General features: G+C 50.5%; 1 long non-coding RNA gene across 1 annotated transcript; it reads left to right on the top strand.

The window, feature by feature from the left end:
- The first annotated feature begins 6,357 nt into the window (after window positions 1–6,357).
- LOC143768320 (uncharacterized) lies at window positions 6,358–17,829 on the top strand. Its single transcript, XR_013213802.1, has 4 exons — window positions 6,358–6,398; window positions 16,052–16,187; window positions 16,552–16,654; window positions 17,677–17,829. It is a non-coding gene; the product is annotated as an uncharacterized LOC143768320 (long non-coding RNA).
- The last annotated feature ends 2,638 nt before the right edge of the window (window positions 17,830–20,467 follow it).

A 20,467-nucleotide genomic window follows, 5' to 3' on the forward strand; every position in this document is an offset into this window, starting at 1 on the left:
TCAAGCAATATGGGAAATAAAAAGGATCTCTCTGCTGTCAAAAAGCGTTAAATAGTGCAATACCTTGGTCAAGGGATAAAAACATTAGATTTTTCACGAAAACTTAAGAGTCATCATCATACTGTGAAGAGATTTGTGGCTGAATCTGAGCACAGACGTGTTCATGCAGATAAAGGCATAATGAGGAAGGTTTCTGCCAGGCAAGTTAATTGGATTAAGAGAGCAGCTGCTAAAAAGCCATTACAAAGCAGCAGTTATTTGAAGCTGCTGGTGCCTCTGGAGTCCCTCAAACTTCAAGGTGTAGGATCCTTCAAAGGCTTGGCTTGCTGTGGTGCATAAACCTATTATTCGGCCACCCCTAAACAGTGTTCACAAGCAGAAACGGTTGCAGTGGGCCCAGACATACATGAAGACTAATTTTCAAACAGTCTTGTTTACTGATGAGTGTCGAGCAACCCTGGATGGTCCAGATGGATGGAGTAGTGGATGGTTGGTGGATGGCCACCATGCCCCAACAAGGCTGCAACGTCAGCAAGGAGGTGGAGGAGTCATGTTTTGGGCCGGAACCATGGGAAAACAGCTGGTAGGGCCCTTTAAGGTTCCTGAAGGTGTGAAGATGACCTCTGCAAAGTATAGAGTTTCTGACTGACAACTTTCCTCCATGGTATAAAAAGCAGAAACGTGCCTTCAGGAGCAAAATCATCTTCATGCTGACAATGCCCCATCTCATGCTGCAAAGAAAACCTCCGAGTCATTGGCTGCTATGGGCATAAAAGGGGATAAACTCATGGTGTGGCCACCATCTTCCCCTGACCTCAACCCTGTAGAGAACCTTTAGAGGATCATCAAGCAGAAGATCTATGAGGGTGGGAGGCCGTTCACATCAAAACAGCAGCTCTGGGAGGGAAGAAATGCAAGCAGAAACTCTCCAAAAACTCACAAGTTCAATGGATGCAAGAATTGTGAAGGTGAAATCAAAGAAGGCTCCTATGTTAACATGTAACTTGGCCTGTTAGGAGGTTTTGGAGTTAAATAGCTTTTTTGTTCAGTGAATGTGACCTCCGAATGCTGCAAATTCCAGAAATGAGCATTTTCAGTTCTTTATATCAAATGTTTAGAAATTCTACTGTGCATAATAATTTGGAACAGTGCATTCTGGGGTTTTATTCATTGTGGAGATTATACTGTTATCATTGGGAGGTTTCTTCAATAAAATTCAACGTATAATCTAACGGGTGATTACTTTTATTAGACTGACTGCCATTTGCACCGACCATTTAGGAAAATCCCAGAAAAATGTAATTTGCATAATAATTTGGAACATGGTGTATTAATGGTTCTGATGCTGAGAAATGTTATATTCTTTCCTTAAGTTAATAGCAAAAAATTGGAACAGCACAACTCCTATACTTAGCTTCGGGTGCAATGCCCACAGACCACCCGGCCACCGGTCGTCTCCAGTCAATATATTCAAAAAAGCAGGCAGCACTCCATTTTCTTAAAGTATGCAGGATTTTAATGAACCCACATGTCTCTGTGACGTTTCGGCTCAACTGAGCCTTTCTCAAGGCTTGAGAAAGGCTCAGTTGAGCCGAAACATCGCAGAGACATGTGGGTTCATTAAAATCCTGCATACTTTAAGAAAATGGAGTGCTGCCAGCTTTCTTGAATATACTTTCCTTAAAGGGAACCTGTCACCACGTTTTTGGAAGATGGGATAAAAATAGCGTTAAATAGGGGCAGAGGTGGGCGTTACATTAGAGTGTTTGTTATGCGTTTATTACCCACCTAAGTTGCCGAAATACCTTTGCAAAGTCTCCGTTTTCGCCTGTCAATCAGGCTGGTCTGGTCAGATGGGTGTTGTCTTCCCCCAGATCTTGTTTAGTTTTCCGTTGGTGGCGTAGTGGTGTGCGCATGCCCAAGGTCCCGAATCCTCTGCCAGGGGATTTCAAAGAGCGCGGTGTCCGTTATTGCATTGGTGATCGGTGGGCGCGGCCATCTTCCTTTGGCCGCGCGTGCGCAGAAGCGGCGCTCTGCTTGCCGCGGCGCTCTGCTGGCCGCGGCTTCAGGAAAATGGCCGCCGCGATATCCATCTGCGCACGCGCGGCATCCCGCGGCCATTTTCCTGAAGCCGCGGCCAGCAGAGCGCCGCTTCTGCGCACGCGCGGCCAAAGGAAGATGGCCGCGCCCACCGATCACCAATGCAATAACGGACACCGCGCTCTTTGAAATCCCCTGGCAGAGGATTCGGGACCTTGGGCATGCGCACACCACTACGCCACCAACGGAAAACTACGCAAAATCTGGGGGAAGACAACGCCCATCTGACCAGACTAGCCTGATTGACAGGCGAAAACGGAGACTTTGCAAAGGTATTTCGGCAACTTAGGTGGGTAATAAACGCATAACAAACACACTAATGTAACGCCCACCTCTGCCCCTATTTAACGCTATTTTTATCCCATCTTCCAAAAACGTGGTGACAGGTTCCCTTTAAGTTAATGATTTCTTCCAGGCTCCGGGGCGTGTGTTGCTGTAACAAGTCCCTGCCTCCTGACCTCATTATAATGCTACCCCCTCCAATGTGTCAGTTATGGTGCCGGAATCCTGCGAGTCACCACAATCTGTGCCTCATCCTACATGGGTATGGATGAGGTCTGTATTCCTGAGGGAGCGCAGGATTCCGGGGCTGTAACTGACGCTGATGGTACGGGGGTAGTATTACAATAAGGAGAGGCAGGGATTTCATACAGCACCGCACGCCTCGGAGCCTGAAAGAAATCATTAACATAAAGAAAGATTATAACATTTCACAGCAACAAGACCATTAATATGAGGCAGAGAGGTAGGACTAGTGTAACATTTCTATCACCTGTGACCGATTCCCTTTACATGTGATGCAGGTCATGGGGTCATACTATATGGGGGCTCGTTATATTAATACTCATTAAAGACCCAGCTGGTAAAAAGCCCCCGACCTCCCCATCTCCAGCCCCCCCCCCCCAGACAGCGACTATTACATGTAATAGAGTGCATACAATCTCCTAACAAGACAGTATAATAAACAGCCCCCCAGTGCCCTGTCGCCCCTCACAATACCCCAATCCTCTCACATTCACCCCCATGTCCCCCCCCGCACAATACCCCCATCCTGTCATAGTCAGCCCCCAGTACCCTGTCCCTCCTCCCTTCAGCCCCCACAATACCCCCATTCTCTCACATTCAGCCCCCAGTGCCGTCCCCCACAATATCCCCATCATCTCATATTCACTCCCATGCCCTGTCCCCCCCACAATACCCCATCCTCTCACATTCACCCCCCAGTGACCATGACATGCCACTTACAAAGTTTGCAGGCAGTGAGGCAGGACCAGGAAGTGTCTGGGTGAAATGCAGGGTGGGCACTAGGTCCCCAGAGACAATCCAAGTGTGTGCCAAACTGCATCCTGGAAGAAGTTCCTCAGGTCATCAGTAAGGCTACTTTCACACTAGCGTCGTTTGGCCTCCATCGCAATGCGTCATTTTGGAGAAAAACGCATCCTGCAAAAGTGCTTGCAGGATGCGTTTTTTCTCCATTGACTTGCATTAGCGACGCATTGCGACGGATTGCCACACGTCGTATCTGTAGTGCGACGGATGCGTCGTGTTTTGGCGGACCGTCGGCACAAAAAAAGCTACATGTAACGTTTTTTTGTGCGACATGTCCGCCATTTCGGACCACGCATGCGCGGCCGGAACTCCGCCCCCTCCTCCCCGGACCTTACAATGGGGCAGCGGATGCGTTGAAAAACTGCATCCGCTGCCCCCTTTGTGCGGTGCTTTCGACGCTAGCGTCGTTGCGTCGGCACGTCGCATTGCGACGTGCAGTGCACGACGCTAGTGTGAAAGTAGCCTTAGTTGGCACTGTACACTGCGGGCGGGAGACTCTACAAGCGGCCCCTGCGCTCCCAGCGTGCACAGTCTCCGTCAGGCAGGAGCCGGCATTTCCCTGCGCTCCTCCTGTGCGGCGTTCTGCCTCATCAGACAGTGGCAGGGACTCTCGGTGGCCCCTTCATGTGTCGGGCGATGGCCTCCTCTGCCCCCTGATAGCTACGCTACTGGCAGCTCAGTTTTAGAATGTAATGAACATGGGAAAAAAAGAAAACAATTGTGGAATTGCACTTGTTTGGGGAATTTCACCACAGTTTGATTTTTTGTAAATCCAATAACGTTGTTCAAAAGTATAACTCGTCCCGCAAAAAACAAGCCCTCACACAGCCATAATGACTGAAAAATAAAAAAGGTATGGCCCAGGGAAGAAGAAGTGTTTTCCATCAGTATTTGTAGCCAAAATCAGGAGTGGGTGATAATCCAGAAGTGGTGAGGAGTTTCTATTAGGCTATGTGCACACATAGCAGATTTTTCGTGTTTTTTCGCTATAAAAAACACTATAAATCGCTAAAAAAAACCCGCATACATTATGCATCTCATCATTTAGAATGCATTCCGCAATTTTTGTGCACATGATGCGCTTTTTTCCGTGAAAAAAACGCATCGCGGTAAAAAACGCAGCATGTTCAATAATTTTGCGGATTTGCCACTATATTATTGCATTGGGAACCTCCGGAAAAATCCGCAAAAAAACGCACCAAAAAATGCAGTAAAAACGCAAGAAAAATGCTTGCGGATTTCTTGCAGAAAATGTCCTGTTTTGCTCAGGAAATTTCTGCAAGAAATCCTGAACGTGTGCACATAGCCTTAGACTTCTCTGAAGTCAGTTCTGCAAGATTTGGGTCTGATCCCATCACAACTTCACCCTCCAGCAACTGCTGCGGGCATCAAAGGGAAAGGAAGATGGGGCAGGAAAGGAGTAGGAGGAGAGAGGAGCAGGGAGGAGAAGGAGAGAAGAGGCAGGAGAGGAGCGTGGAGGAGAAAAGAGGCAGGAGGGGAGCATGGAGGCGAGAAGAGGCAGGAGAGGATAGTGGAGGCGAAAAGAGGCAGTAGAGGAGCGTGGAGGCGAGTAAGAGGCAGGAGAGGATAGTGGAGGCGAAAAGAGGCAGGAGAGGAGTGTGGAGGAGAGAAGAGGCAGGAGAGGAGCGTGGAGGCGAGAAGAGGCAGGAGGGGAGCGTGGAGGCGAGAAGAGGCAGGAGAGGAGCGTGAAGGAGAGAAGAGGCAGGCGTGGAGACGAGAGAAGGCAGAAGAGGAGCGTGGAGGCGAAAAGGGGCAGGAGAGGAGCGTGGAGGTGAGATGAGGCAGGAGGGGAGCGTGGAGGTGAGAAGAGGCAGGAGGGGAGTGTGGAGGCAGGAGAGGAGCGTGGAGGCGAGAAGAGGCAGGAGAGGAGCAGGGAAGCGAGAAGAGGCAGGAGGGGAGCGTGGAGGCGAGAAGAGGTCGGAGAGGATAGTGGAGGCAAAAAAGGCAGGACAGGAGCAGGGAGGCGAGAAGAGGCAGGAGAGGAGCAAGGAGCCAGGAGAGGAGCAGGGAGGCGAGAAGAGGAGCAGGGAGGCGAGAAGAGGCAGGAGAGGCGCAGTTAGGATAAAAGAAGCAGGAGAGGAGCATGGAATAGAAAAGAGGCAGGATAGAAGCAGGGAGAAGAGGCAGGAGAGGAGCAGTTAGGAGAAAAGAGGCATGAGAGGAGCATGGAGGTGAGAAGAGGTGCATGGAAGAGAAGATGAAGGAGAGGAGCAGGGAGGAGAGAAGAGGCAGGAGAGGAGAGAAGAGGCAGGAGAGGAGCATGGAATGGGGAATATGTAGGAGAGGAGCAGGGAGGAGAGTAGAGGCAGGAGAGGAGCATGGAATAGGGAATATGTAGGAGAGGAGCAGGGAGGAAAGTAGAGGCAGGAGAGGAGCATGGGTCAAGGAGAGGAGCAGTTAGGAGGAAAAAAGGCAGGATAGGAGCATGGAAGAGAAGATGCAGGAGAGGAGAAGGGGAGAAAAGGCAGGAGAGGAGCAGGGAGGAGAGAAGCAGGCAGATGAGCAGAATAGTGAAAAGAGCAGAGAGTTGAGTGGAATAGCAGGGTGGTGCGATGAAGAAAGAGAGTATCAGCGAAGGATGTGAGAATAGACAGGAGAGGAACAGCAAAAAGGTGAGAGGAGGCTCCTCTCCTGCCTCACTTCACCTCCAGGCTCCTCTCTTCCTTCCTGCTCCTCTCCTGCCTCCCCTCTCTCCTCCAGGCTCCTCTCTTCCTTCCTGCTCCTCTCCTGCCTCCCCTCTCTCCTCCAGGCTCCTCTCTCCCTCCCTGCTCCTCTCCTGCCTCACTTTTACCTCCAGGCTCCTCTCCTGCCCCAGTTTCCTACCCCTGTAGTGCCCGTATTGGTCGCTGGAGGGCGAAGTTGTGATTACACCCAAATCTCGCGGTATCGTGGTTGCGCGCTGAGGCGAGGACTGTCTTGTGTGGAGCGGCTGTTCGGCTCCGCGGCAGGTGGGTAAGCGGGGGAGGACGGAGACTGCACGGTGCCCGGAGGAGAAGCGGCGCCCGGGAGGAGAAGGAGGTGGCGGGAATAGTCCTTGTCCTGAGGCCGCCGGCGGGTGCTGGGGAGTGAACGTGTCTCCTGAGCAGCCAGTCAGTTCTACGTCAGCTACCATTATATGGGCCCGTAACCATGGATACGCAGAGCCCAGGGCCCGTAACTGGGAAAACTTTGAGCTGGAGCCCCATAACCGGGGATATGACACCGGTCTCTGCACGGTCTGGTGCTGCTGCCGGTCCCTGCTTGGTCTGGTGCTGCCGCTGGTCCCTGCGCGGTCTGGTTCTGCTGCTGCCGGGTCCCTGCTTGGTCTGGTGCTGCTGCCGGGTCCCTGCTTGGTCTGGTGCTGCCGCTGGTCCCTGCTTGGTCTGGTTCTGCTGCTGCCGGTCCCTGCTTGGTCTGGTGCTGCTGCCGGTCCCTGCTTGGTCTGGTTCTGCCGCCGGGTCCCTGCGCGGTCTGGTTCTGCTGCCGGGTCCCTGCTTGGTCTGGTTCTGCTGCCGGGTCCCTGCTTGGTCTGGTGCTGCTGCCGGTCCCTGCTTGGTCTGGTTCTGCCGCCGGGTCCCTGCGCGGTCTGGTTCTGCTGCCGGGTCCCTGCTTGGTCTGGTTCTGCCGCCGGTCCCTGCTTGGTCTGGTGCTGCCGCCGAGTCCCTGCTTGGTTTGGTTCTGCCGCTGGTCCCTGCGCGGTCTGGTGCTGCCGCCGGTCCCTGCTTGGTCTGGTGCTGCCGCCGGTCCCTGCTTGGTCTGGTGCTGCCGCCGAGTCCCTGCTTGGTTTGGTTCTGCCGCTGGTCCCTGCTTGGTCTGGTGCTGCCGCCGGTCCCTGCTTGGTCTGGTGCTGCCGCCGGTCCCTGCTTGGTCTGGTTCTGCCGCCGGTCCCTGCACGGTCTGGTGCTGCCGCCGGTCCCTGCTTGGTCTGGTTCTGCCGCCGGGTCCCTGTGCGGTCTGGTTCTGCCGCCGTTCAGATGACAGTGCTTTGCTTAGGCTGGTGACAGTTGTGCGCAGTGTCTGCAGTCTCTTATTGCACACACTTGTTTATTCACTGACAGGAGACATTTTGAAAATGATGAGAAATAAGAATGATATATTAGAAAGTTGCTCTATATTCTTTTACCTCCCACCAGGAGACAATGGGCGCCGTCTACAGAAGTAAAGATAGCGGCACAGCCTGTAGCCGCAGACGACGTGCTGCAGCAGTGCTGATAGCCCGGCTGAGAGCTGCAGAGCCATGCAGCCTTAGAGAGAGAGAGAGAGAAATATATATATATATATATATATATATATATATATATATATATATATATATATATATATATATATATTTTTTTTTTTTAAATCAAGTATTTTTCTTATATTAAACATTTTTAAATAACAACAACTTTGCTAACATGGAAAGAACACAACCAACACACAAGACTTTTACACTGACAGATATCTGCAGTGATCCACAATTCGGCTTTGGAGATTTTTACTTACATTGTTTATTCAGTTTTTATCCTGCTCTCCCCCAGGAAACGTCCAGGATAACATGGCCCACCTCAGCAGCTTCTACGGAGACTGTGCTGCCGAGGCCATTACACTGACTACCATCAGTCCTGCTTCACTATAGAGTCAGGCTGATGGGAAATAACTGGTGCAAGAAACTGGTGGTCTCATACAGACCCTCACTGATAGCGGGTTATAAGGCTATGTGCACACGTTGCAGATTTGTGTGCGGATTTTTCTGCACCGTTTTTGCAAAATACGCAGGTAAAACGCACTGCGTTTTACCTGCGGATTTACCGCGGTTTTTGTGCGGATTCCACCTGCGGTTTTACACCTGCGGATTCCTATTGTGGAGCAGGTGTAAACCGCTGCAGAATCCGCAGAATTGACATGCTGTGGAAAATACGCTACGTTTCTGCGCTGTATTTTCCGCACCATGCTGTATTTTCCGCACCATGTGCACTGCGGATTTAATTTTCCATACATTTACATGATACTGTACAACACATGGAAAACTGCTGCAGATCCGCAGCAAAATCCGCAACGTATGCACAATAGCCTAAGAGTGTAAGCTCTTATGGTCAGTGGGGTTCTCTCTCTCTCCTGTAGAGTGTAAGCTCTTATGGTCAGCGGGGTCCTCTCTCTCTCCTGTAGAGTGTAAGCTCTTATGGTCAGTGGGGTCCTCTCTCCTGTAGAGTGTAAGCTCTTATGGTCAGCGGGGTCCTCTCTCTCCTGTAGAGTGTAAGCTCTTATGGTCAGTGAGGTCCTCTCTCTCTCCTGTAGAGTGTAAGCTTTTATGGTCAGTGGGGTCCTCTCTCTCCTGTAGAGTGTAAGCTCTTATGATCAGTGGGGTCCTCTCTCTCCTGTAGAGTGTAAGCTCTTATGGTCAGTGGGGTCCTCTCCTGTAGAATGTAAGCTCTTGCAGATTTGTGTGCGGATTTTTCTGCACCGTTTTTGCAAAATACGCAGGTAAAACGCACTGCGTTTTACCTGCGGATTTACCGCGGTTTTTGTGCGGATTCCACCTGCGGTTTTACACCTGCGGATTCCTATTGTGGAGCAGGTGTAAACCGCTGCAGAATCCGCAGAATTGACATGCTGTGGAAAATACGCTACGTTTCTGCGCTGTATTTTCCGCACCATGCTGTATTTTCCTCACCATGTGCACTGCGGATTTAATTTTCCATACATTTACATGATACTGTACAACACATGGAAAACTGCTGCAGATCCGCAGCAAAATCCGCAACGTATGCACAATAGCCTAAGAGTGTAAGCTCTTATGGTCAGTGGGGTTCTCTCTCTCTCCTGTAGAGTGTAAGCTCTTATGGTCAGCGGGGTCCTCTCTCTCTCCTGTAGAGTGTAAGCTCTTATGGTCAGTGGGGTCCTCTCTCCTGTAAGAGTGTAAGCTCTTATGGTCAGCGGGGTCCTCTCTCTCCTGTAGATTGTAAGCTCTTATGGTCAGTGGGGTCCTCTCTCTCTCCTGTAGAGTGTAAGCTTTTATGGTCAGTGGGGTCCTCTCTCTCCTGTAGAGTGTAAGCTCTTATGGTCAGTGGGGTCCTCTCTCTCCTGTAGAGTGTAAGCTCTTATGGTCAGTGGGGTCCTCTCCTGTAGAGTGTAAGCTCTTATGATCAGTGGGGTCCTCTATCTCCTGTAGAGTGTAAGCTCTTATGGTCAGTGGGGTCCTCTCTCTCTCCTGTAGAGTGTAAGCTCTTATGGTCAGTGGGGTCCTCTCTCCTGTAGAGTGTAAGCTCTTATGGTCAGTGGGGTCCTCTCTCTCTCCTGTAGAGTGTAAGCTCTTATGGTCAGTGGGGTCCTCTCTCCTGTAGAGTGTAAGTTCTTATGGTCAGTGGGGTCCTCTCTTCTGTAGAGTGTAAGCTCTTATGGTCAGTGGGGTCCTTTCTCTCTCCTGTAGAGTGTAAGCTCTTATGATCAGTGGGGTCCTCTCTCTCCTGTAGAGTGTAAGCTCTTATGGTCAGTGGGGTCCTCTCTCTCCTGTAGAGTGTAAGCTCTTATGGTCAGTGGGGTCCTCTCTCCTGTAGAGTGTAAGCTCTTATGGTCAGTGGGGTCCTCTCTCTCTCCTGTAGAGTGTAAGCTCTTATGGTCAGCGGGGTCCTCTCTCTCTCCTGTAGAGTGTAAGCTGTTATGGTCAGTGGGGTCCTCTCTCCTGTAGAGTGTAAGCTCTTATGGTCAGCGGGGTCCTCTCTCTCCTGTAGATTGTAAGCTCTTATGGTCAGCGGGGTCCTCTCTCTCTCCTGTAGAGTGTAAGCTTTTATGGTCAGTGGGGTCCTCTCTCTCCTGTAGAGTGTAAGCTCTTATGATCAGTGGGGTCCTCTCTCTCCTGTAGAGTGTAAGCTCTTATGGTCAGTGGGGTCCTCTCCTGTAGAGTGTAAGCTCTTATGGTCAGTGGGGTCCTCTCTCTCTCCTGTAGAGTGTAAGCTCTTATGGTCAGTGGGGTCCTCTCTCCTGTAGAGTGTAAGCTCTTATGGTCAGTGGGGTCCTCTCTCTCTCCTGTAGAGTGTAAGCTCTTATGGTCAGTGGGGTCCTCTCTCCTGTAGAGTGTAAGCTCTTATGGTCAGCGGGGTCCTCTCTCTCTCTCCTGTAGAGTGTAAGCTTTTATGGTCAGTGGGGTCCTTTTTCTCCTGTAGAGTGTAAGCTCTTATGGTCAGTGTGGTCCTCTCTCTCTCCTGTTGAGTGTCAGCTCTTATGGTCAGTGGGGTCCTCTCTCCTGTAGAGTGTAAGTTCTTATGGTCAGTGGGGTCCTCTCTTCTGTAGAGTGTAAGCTCTTATGGTCAGTGGGGTCCTTTCTCTCTCCTGTAGAGTGTAAGCTCTTATGATCAGTGGGGTCCTCTCTCTCCTGTAGAGTGTAAGCTCTTATGGTCAGTGGGGTCCTCTCTCTCCTGTATAGTGTAAGCTCTTATGGTCAGTGGGGTCCTCTCTCTCCTGTAGAGTGTAAGCTCTTATGGTCAGTGGGGTCCTTTCTCTCTCCTGTAGAGTGTAAGCTCTTATGATCAGTGGGGTCCTCTCTCTCTCCTGTAGAGTGTAAGCTCTTATGGTCAGTGGGGTCCTTTTTCTCCTGTAGAGTGTAAGCTATTATGGTCAGTGGGGTCCTCTCTTCTGTAGAGTGTAAGCTCATGGTCAGTGGGGTCCTTTCTCTCTCCTGTAGAGTGTAAGCACTTATGGTCAGTGGGGTCCTCTCTCCTGTAGAGTGTAAGCTCTTATGGTCAGCGGGGTCCTCTCTCTCCTGTAGAGTGTAAGCTCTTATAGTCAGTGGGGTCCTCTCCTGTAGAGTGTAAGCTCTTATAGTCAGTGGAGTCCACTCTCTTTCCTGTAGAGTGTAAGCTCTTATGATCAGTGGGGTCCTCTCTCTCCTGTAGAGTGTAAGCTCTTATGGTCAGTGGGGTCCTCTCTCTCCTGTAGAGTGTAAGCTCTTATGGTCAGTGGGGTCCTCTCTCTCCTGTAGAGTGTAAGCTCTTATGGTCAGTGGGGTCTTCTCTCTCCTGTAGAGTGTAAGCTCTTATGGTCAGTGGGGTCCTCTCTCTCCTGTAGAGTGTAAGCTCTTATGATCAGTGGGGTCCTCTCTCTCCTGTAGAGTGTAAGCTCTTATGGTCAGTGGGGTCCTCTCTCTCCTGTAGAGTGTCAGCTCTTATGGTCAGCGGGGTCCTCTCTCTCCTGTAGAGTGTAAGCTCTTATGGTCAGTGAAGTCCTCTCTCTCCTGTAGAGTGTAAGCTCATGATCAGTGGGGTCCTCTCTCTCCTGTAGAGTGTAAGCTCTTATGGTCAGTGGGGTCCTCTCTCTCCTGTAGAGTGTAAGCTCTTATGGTCAGTGGGGTCCTCTCTCTCCTGTAGAGTGTAAGCTCTTATGGTCAGTGGGGTCCTCTCTCTCCTGTAGAGTGTAAGCTCTTATGGTCAGTGAGATCCTCTATCTCCTGTAGAGTGTAAGCTCTTATGATCAGTGGGGTCCTCTCTCTCCTGTATAGTGTAAGCTCTTATGGTCAGTGAAGTCCTCTCTCTCCTGTAGAGTGTAAGCTCATGATCAGTGGGGTCCTCTCTCTCCTGTAGAGTGTAAGCTCTTATGGTCAGTGGGGTCCTCTCTCTCCTGTAGAGTGTAAGCTCTTATGGTCAGTGGGGTCCTCTCTCTCCTGTAGAGTGTAAGCTCTTATGGTCAGTGGGATCCTCTATCTCCTGTAGAGTGTAAGCTCTTATGATCAGTGGGGTCCTCTCTCTCCTGTAGAGTGTAAGCTCTTATGGTCAGTGAGGTCCTCTCTCTCCTGTAGAGTGTAAGCTCTTATGGTCAGTGGGGTCCTCTCTCTCCTGTAGAGTGTAAGCTCTTATGGTCAGTGAAGTCCTCTCTCTCCTGTAGAGTGTAAGCTCTTATGATCAGTGGGGTCCTCTCTCTCCTGTAGAGTGTAAGCTCTTATGGTCAGTGGGGTCCTCTCTCCTGTAGAGTGTAAGCTCTTATGGTCAGCGGGGTCCTCTCTCTCCTGTAGATTGTAAGCTCTTATGGTCAGCGGGGTCCTCTCTCTCTCCTGTAGAGTGTAAGCTTTTATGGTCAGTGGGGTCCTCTCTCTCCTGTAGAGTGTAAGCTCTTATGATCAGTGGGGTCCTCTCTCTCTCCTGTAGAGTGTAAGCTCTTATGGTCAGTGGGGTCCTCTCTCCTGTAGAGTGTAAGCTCTTATGGTCAGCGGGGTCCTCTCTCTCTCCTGTAGAGTGTAAGCTTTTATGGTCAGTGGGGTCCTTTTTCTCCTGTTGAGTGTCAGCTCTTATGGTCAGTGGGGTCCTCTCTCCTGTAGAGTGTAAGTTCTTATGGTCAGTAGGGTCCTCTCTCTTCTGTAGAGTGTTAACTCTTATGGTCAGTGGGGTCCTTTCTCTCTCCTGTAGAGTGTAAGCTCTTATGATCAGTGGGGTCCTCTCTCTCCTGTAGAGTGTAAGCTCTTATGGTCAGTGGGGTCCTCTCTCTCCTGTATAGTGTAAGCTCTTATGGTCAGTGGGGTCCTCTCTCTCCTGTAGAGTGTAAGCTCTTATGGTCAGTGGGGTCCTTTCTCTCTCCTGTAGAGTGTAAGCTCTTATGATCAGTGGGGTCCTCTCTCTCTCCTGTAGAGTGTAAGCTCTTATGGTCAGCGGGGTCCTCTCTCCTGTAGAGTGTAAGCTCTTATGGTCAGTGGGGTCCTTTTTCTCCTGTAGAGTGTAAGCTATTATGGTCAGTGGGGTCCTCTCCTGTAGAGTGTAAGCTCTTATAGTCAGTGGAGTCCACTCTCTTTCCTGTAGAGTGTAAGCTCTTATGATCAGTGGGGTCCTCTCTCTCCTGTAGAGTGTAAGCTCTTATGGTCAGTGGGATCCTCTATCTCCTGTAGAGTGTAAGCTCTTATGATCAGTGGGGTCCTCTATCTCCTGTAGAGTGTAAGCTCTTATGATCAGTGGGGTCCTCTCTCTCCTGTAGAGTGTAAGCTCTTATGGTCAGTGAGGTCCTCTCTCTCCTGTAGAGTGTAAGCTCTTATGGTCAGTGAGGTCCTCTCTCTCCTGTAGATTGTAAGCTCTTGTAGTCAGTGGGGTCCTCTCTCTCCTGTAGAGTGTAAGCTCTTATGGTCAGTGGGATCCTCTATCTCCTGTAGAGTGTAAGCTCTTATGATCAGTGGGGTCCTCTCTCTCCTGTAGAGTGTAAGCTCTTATGGTCAGTGAGGTCCTCTCTCTCCTGTAGAGTGTAAGCTCTTATGGTCAGTGGGATCCTCTCTCTCCTGTAGAGTGTAAGCTCTTATGGTCAGTGAAGTCCTCTCTCTCCTGTAGAGTGTAAGCTCTTATGGTCAGTGGGGTCCTCTCTCTCCTGTAGAGTGTAAGCTCTTATGGTCAGTGGGGTCCTCTCTCTCCTGTAGAGTGTAAGCTCATGATCAGTGGGGTCCTCTCTCTCCTGTAGAGTGTAAGCTCTTATGGTCAGTGGGGTCCTCTCTCTCCTGTTGAGTGTAAGCTCTTATGGTCAGTGGGGTCCTCTCTCTCCTGTAGAGTGTAAGCTCTTATGATCAGTGGGGTCCTCTCTCTCCTGTAGAGTGTAAGCTCTTATGGTCAGTGAGGTCCTCTCTCTCCTGTAGAGTGTAAGCTCTTATGGTCAGTGAAGTCCTCTCTCTCCTGTAGAGTGTAAGCTCTTATGGTCAGTGGGGTCCTCTCTTCTGTAGAGTGTAAGCTCTTATGGTCAGTGAGGTCCTCTCTCCTGTAGAGTGTAAGCTCTTATGGTCAGTGGGGTCCTCTCTCTCCTGTAGAGTGTAAGCTCTTATGGTCAGTGGGGTCCTCTCTCTCCTGTAGAGTGTAAGCTCTTATGGTCAGTGGGGTCCTCTCTCCTGTAGAGTGTAAGCTCTTATGGTCAGTGAGGTCCTCTCTCTCCTGTAGATTGTAAGCTCTTGTAGTCAGTGGGGTCCTCTCTCTCCTGTAGAGTGTAAGCTCTTATGGTCAGTGGGGTCCTCTCTCTCCTGTAGAGTGTAAGCTCTTATGGTCAGTGGGGTCCTCTCTCTCCTGTAGAGTGTAAGCTCTTATGGTCAGTGGGGTCCTCTCTCCTGTAGAGTGTAAGCTCTTATGGTCAGTGAGGTCCTCTCTCTCCTGTAGATTGTAAGCTCTTGTAGTCAGTGGGGTCCTCTCTCTCCTGTAGAGTGTAAGCTCTTATGGTCAGTGGGGTCCTCTCTCTCCTGTAGAGTGTAAGCTCTTATGGTCAGTGGGGTCCTCTCTCTCCTGTAGAGTGTAAGCTCTTATGGTCAGTGAAGTCCTCTCTCTCCTGTAGAGTGTAAGCTCTTATGGTCAGTGGGGTCCTCTCTCTCCTGTAGAGTGTAAGCTCTTATGACCAGTGGGGTCCTCTCTCTCCTGTAGAGTGTAAGCTCTTATGGTCAGTGGGGTCCTCTCTCTCCTGTAGATTGTAAGCTCTTATGGTCAGTGGGGTCCTCTCTCTCCTGTAGAGTGTAAGCTCTTATTGTCAGTGGGGTCCTCTCCTGTAGAGTGTAAGCTCTTATGGTCAGTGGGGTCCTCTCTCTCCTGTAGAGTGTAAGCTCTTATGGTCAGTGGGGTCCTCTCTCTCCTGTAGAGTGTAAGCTCTTATGGTCAGTGGGGTCCTCTCTCTCCTGTAGAGTGTAAGCTCTTATGGTCAGTGGGGTCCTCTCTCCTGTAGAGTGTAAGCTCTTATGGTCAGTGGGGTCCTCTCTCTCCTGTAGAGTGTAAGCTCTTATGGTCAGTGGGATCCTCTATCTCCTGTAGAGTGTAAGCTCTTATGGTCAGTGGGGTCTTCTCTCTCCTGTAGAGTGTAAGCTCTTATGGTCAGTGGGGTCCTCTCTCTCCTGTAGAGTGTAAGCTCTTATGGTCAGTGAGGTCCTCTCTCTCCTGTAGAGTGTAAGCTCTTATGGTCAGTGAAGTCCTCTCTCTCCTGTAGAGTGTAAGCTCTTATGGTCAGTGGGGTCCTCTCTTCTGTAGAGTGTAAGCTCTTATGGTCAGTGAGGTCCTCTCTCCTGTAGAGTGTAAGCTCTTATGGTCAGTGGGTCCTCTCTCTCCTGTAGAGTGTAAGCTCTTATGGTCAGTGGGGTCCTCTCTCCTGTAGAGTGTAAGCTCTTATGGTCAGTGAGGTCCTCTCTCTCCTGTAGATTGTAAGCTCTTGTAGTCAGTGGGGTCCTCTCTCTCCTGTAGATTGTAAGCTCTTGTAGTCAGTGGGGTCCTCTCTCTCCTGTAGAGTGTAAGCTCTTATGGTCAGTGGGGTCCTCTCTCTCCTGTAGAGTGTAAGCTCTTATGGTCAGCGGGGTCCTCTCTCTCCTGTAGATTGTAAGCTCTTATGGTCAGTGGGGTCCTTTTTCTCCTGTAGAGTGTAAGCTATTATGGTCAGTGGGGTCCTCTCTTCTGTAGAGTGTAAGCTCTTATGGTCAGTGAGGTCCTCTCTGTCCTATAGAGTGTAAGCTCTTATGATCAGCGGGGTCCTCGCCCTCCTGTAGAGTGTAAGCTCTTATGGTCAGTGAGGTCCTCTCTCTCCTATAGAGTGTAAGCTCTTATGGTCAGTGAGGTCCTCTCTCTCTCCTGTAGAGTGTAAGCTCTTATGGTCAGTGGGGTCCTATCGTGTTGAAGAAATGTTAGTGTGATTCCGTCCTCACAGTCGGTTCGTGTTCATGCAGGATACCACGGCTGCTAACAAGGAGTGGAAGTAGCGATTGCCCCTGGAAAACTTACTGTCTGTTGATAATGACAAATTGTTTGGGACTATAAAGCCTGTGACCCGAGCTCCCACCTGCCACAACTGTGGTCTCACCGGTAAGATATAATTGGCATTTATACATAAAATAGATAGTTCATACGATCGTTCTATGCACAGTGTATCATGTTCTCGGCAGCACATACTGGTTACTCAGGACTATGCGCTGCCGAGAAATGCTCACCTAAATATCATCTCACCTGACGATAGTGTTTTACACATTATTCTGGTGATTATGGGCCGGTTTAGATAGTCAGGGACAGGGGTCCTAGGAACATGTCACAGATGTGAACATGACCTTAGAGACCAGTTCAGCTTGGGATATATTGTCGGACTGCACATGTTCTCGCATCTCCAGTGCGGATGTTGCTCTCTGTCACCTCCGCGACGTTCTGAGATGACGTTCTGTCTTGTGTCCACCAGGATCCAGCCACTGCTCCCGCTGCCATCAGACTCGTTACTGCTCCGTGCAGTGCCAGAAGCAAGACTGGACGTCTCACTCTGTGATCTGCAGGCCGGCCGACCTGTGAGTGTCCGCGCCTCGTCTTGTGTCCCCCGGAGTGGACACCAGTGTCTGTATTGTACAGTTATATCCAGCGCAGTGCACCTCGCTGCATGACCACGGAGCTGACGATCTGTGGTGATGCAGGTGCGTCACCTCCTCGTGGTGCGGGGGGCATCACGGTGCGGGGAACCCCACCTTGTGGTGCTGGGGGACCTCACCCCCTCGCGGTGCTGGGGGAGCTCACCTCCTCGTCGTGCTGGGTGACCTCACCCCCTCGCTGTGCGGGAGTCCTCAGCCCCTCGCGGTGCTGGGGGGACCTCACCCCCTCGCGGTGCTGGGGGGACCTCACCCCCTTGCGGTGCTTGGGGGACCTCACCCCCTTGCGGTGCTTGGGGGACGTCACCCCCTCACAGTGCTGGGGGGACGTCACCCCCTCGCGGTGCTGGGGGGACGTCACCCCCTCGCGGTGCTGGGGGGACGTCACCCCCTCGCGGTGCTGGGGGGACGTCACCCCCTCGCGGTGCTGGGGGGACGTCACCCCCTCGCGGTGCTGGGGGGACCTCACCCCCTCGCGGTGCTGGGGGGACCTCACCCCCTCGCGGTGCTGGGGGGACCTCACCCCCTCGCGGTGCTGGGGGGACCTCACCTCCTCGCGGTGCTGGGGGAACCTCACCCCCTCGCAGTGCAGGAGTCCTCACTTCCACGCGTGGCATCACCTACTCGGATGGGAGCTGTCAGTATCTCGGGTTGTGACCCCTCTAGTCGAGGATCAGTGGGGTCTAGTCAGGCCTCCATTAATCAGTAATTGTTGTCATACCTGGCTATATGCCGTCCGGTACCTTAGGGAACAGCCTTCCTATTGCAGATTAATTGCCCCTTTTTGGCCGATGTGCTGATTTTGGCGCGGGCTCCTATCACTATCGATGCGTATTTGTGTGAGGTGCGTTATAGGATTAGCAGCTACCTCGGATCTCTGACGTCTTTTAACATGAACTACATTTTTGTTGGTAAATGATTTTTCATTTATTTTTTTAATATTTCAGGAAGGAGACGGATGGTAATAATCCTCTGAATGGAGCAAACATTGTGAACCGAGGATGCACCAAGGTAACACGGGGATGGGATCCTATGTTCTCCAGCGATTATACCAGCCCCTCCGTCATTGTACTCGCCTTCAGATCCTTTGGAAATCCCCAAATCAGTAAAGAGTCCATGTGCATAGAATAGCTGATAGCTTACTAGTCACCGGATGTGTGAGGGATCGTCAAGGACGGCTGGGTCTGATGCTCGGCTTTCTCCAGACGTCCTATAGACAATGACTGAGGAGAGGTTGGCCATCTCTGCTGCATTCTGGACGGGGCTCCGCTGGGCCTGATTTTTAGGATCTCTGGAGGTTCCGACTGTCGGACTCCCAGTGATCAGTAAGTTATTTCCTGTGCTATGGATAGGGGGTAACGTTTGATTTTGTAAGTAACTCTTTAACCCCCTTGGCACCGGGTTGTACTTGTACAACCAATGTTGGGTCCACATCTTTGTTGCATGGTTATTGGTTATAAGCTGAGCCCCCATCGTTCCTTGCAGATGATAGCTGTGTTATACCGCCATTGTCTGCCTCTAACAGCAACAAGTATTTAAAGCTGGCGTCCTGGGCCTCTCTGTGTGCCCCTTTCTCTGTTATGGAAATTTGGTTTGGATAAATCTATCCCTGTTTGTGCTGCGGCCGTTCCCAATAAGACTGAGTATTTTGAGCGCTCAAGGAATGAGACTGCACACCATTGTGTCAATAACATTCCATCAATACTGATGATTTATTGTACATACATAGTTTTATAATTGCATATAGAAAGGAGTGGTTAGGGGTGGTTAGTTAATTACCATATTGTCTAGCTCCTCTGTCATTGGTTATCTAAACATATATGGAATATTGTGATTAATGCACATATGAATGCTGATTAAGCAACTAAAATGTAGCTCTGCATCTAGGACAAAGTTGAGACATCTGATCAGCACTCAATACATCTGACGTTGTTCCGCTTTTGCATGGTAAACCCCATACAGTCTGTCTGGCTTATATCAGTTTATGTCAGCCATTTTAAGCCATTGATTATAATGTATATATTAGCTGTGAGTATATGAGTATACATGCAAGTGAGATCTACATGATATCTAAGGGGAGCTTGTGATAGAAATATATATTTTCTATTCACCACGACAGCACCCACTGAGAGAGGGGATCCGCCCCTAGGAACAGGAAACCTACAGAGAGATAAAAGGGGCGGCCCCCCCTCGCTCCTCAGTTGGTTTCCTGTTCCCGGGTGGAACACCTCAGAGAGAAACTCTGCGGACTTAAGGAAGAGGAAAAGCTTGCCTGGACTGCCGCCTGTTCGTCTCTGTTGAGCGGCAGGGGCTCCAGAGTAAGTCTCAGAGAAGGGGGATGTCCTGTTGGCTTCCCCCTATCCTGATAACATCAGCATGGATACCGAGTTAATAACAGTCTCCCTGATGGGAAACTGTTATATCGCTCCACCGCGTGTACGAACCCTTCAGCTATGCCTGGTAAGAGGTTTCGTTTTCTTTGCTTACCCCTCGATGATGCGGTGGGATGTGGCGGTGTGCAGTGCGGCAGCGGCAGCCTCGGTAAGCGGCGGCTTCAGCCGCATGGATAAGAGGGAGTGTGCGCATGCGCAGTCTGGTAACGTCCCGGAAGTGGATTGTAGGACTTCCGGGGACGCAAGGTCAGCCTGGGTTCGGCTGTAGGTACCAGTATGGTTACCAGTGATTGAGGTGCGACAGCATCTGTGGCTGGAGGAGGAGACTGCGGGCCGCACACCAGGGCTAATCGCTGAACTCCCTAAACGGTCAGTTACAAAAAAAAAAAAAAAAAAGAGGTGTGTTTTTTCTCAGCATGAGGCACAAGCAGGGCTATATAAGGCAGTTTTAAGGCACTACAAGTTGCGCAACATGTCGTCCCAGGAGGATATCGAGCGCCCACTGGAGGATTTAATCCTGCCTAGTGGTGATGCGAAAAAGAAAAGCAGTGGACACTCGAAAATGAGTGACTCCACTGAGAAATCTGTGAAAAAATCTGGCCGCTCTTCGCCAAAAGCAAATCGTACCCGGCAGACGGTATTTAAACCTTATTCCTGGGTGAAGGATTAAGTGGGTTTATGATGGCTAATAGTAGTTTCTCCCGCTTCTGTTTTATAGGGTAAGCGGACGGAGAAAACTAGACACAAGCAGTGTGCGATGTGTAAAGAGCCCTTGCCAGACTCATACATTAAAAGATTATGTCAAAGCTGCATAGATTATACCTTGCAGCAGGAGAGTTCGGTTAGGATGAACGAAATTCGTCTCATTATAAGAGAAGAACTTCAATCTTTGGGAGGTAGTCCAGCTAGGAGTATGGAGAAAAAAACCAGGAGAACACCTTCACCTGCAGTGGAAACATCAGCTGAAAGTGGGGAAGTTAATTCAGACATTTCTCAGAGATCAGGTTCCTCGGATGATGAGGACTTTGTCTGTTTCCCTACGGACAATGTAAATAATCTGATTAAATCAGTGAGAGGTACTATGGGAGTGTCAGAGTCTAAGGAACCTCAAACCCCTCAGGACATTATGTTCGCTGGTCTTTCACAAAGAAAGGGCCAAGTATTTCCGGTAAATCAGGCCATCAAGGACCTTGTTAAACGGGAATGGAGTAAAGGACAAAAAGGGTTTGTACCTGTCTCATGTAAAAGACGGTATCCCTTTGACGATGAGGACTTGACCACTTGGTCTAAAGTTCCTAAAGTGGATGCAGCGGTGGCATCCACCTCCCGCCGTTCCTCCCTACCA

The sequence above is a fragment of the Ranitomeya variabilis genome, chromosome 4, assembly GCF_051348905.1.
Source record: "Ranitomeya variabilis isolate aRanVar5 chromosome 4, aRanVar5.hap1, whole genome shotgun sequence".
Classification (NCBI taxonomy): domain Eukaryota; kingdom Metazoa; phylum Chordata; class Amphibia; order Anura; family Dendrobatidae; genus Ranitomeya; species Ranitomeya variabilis.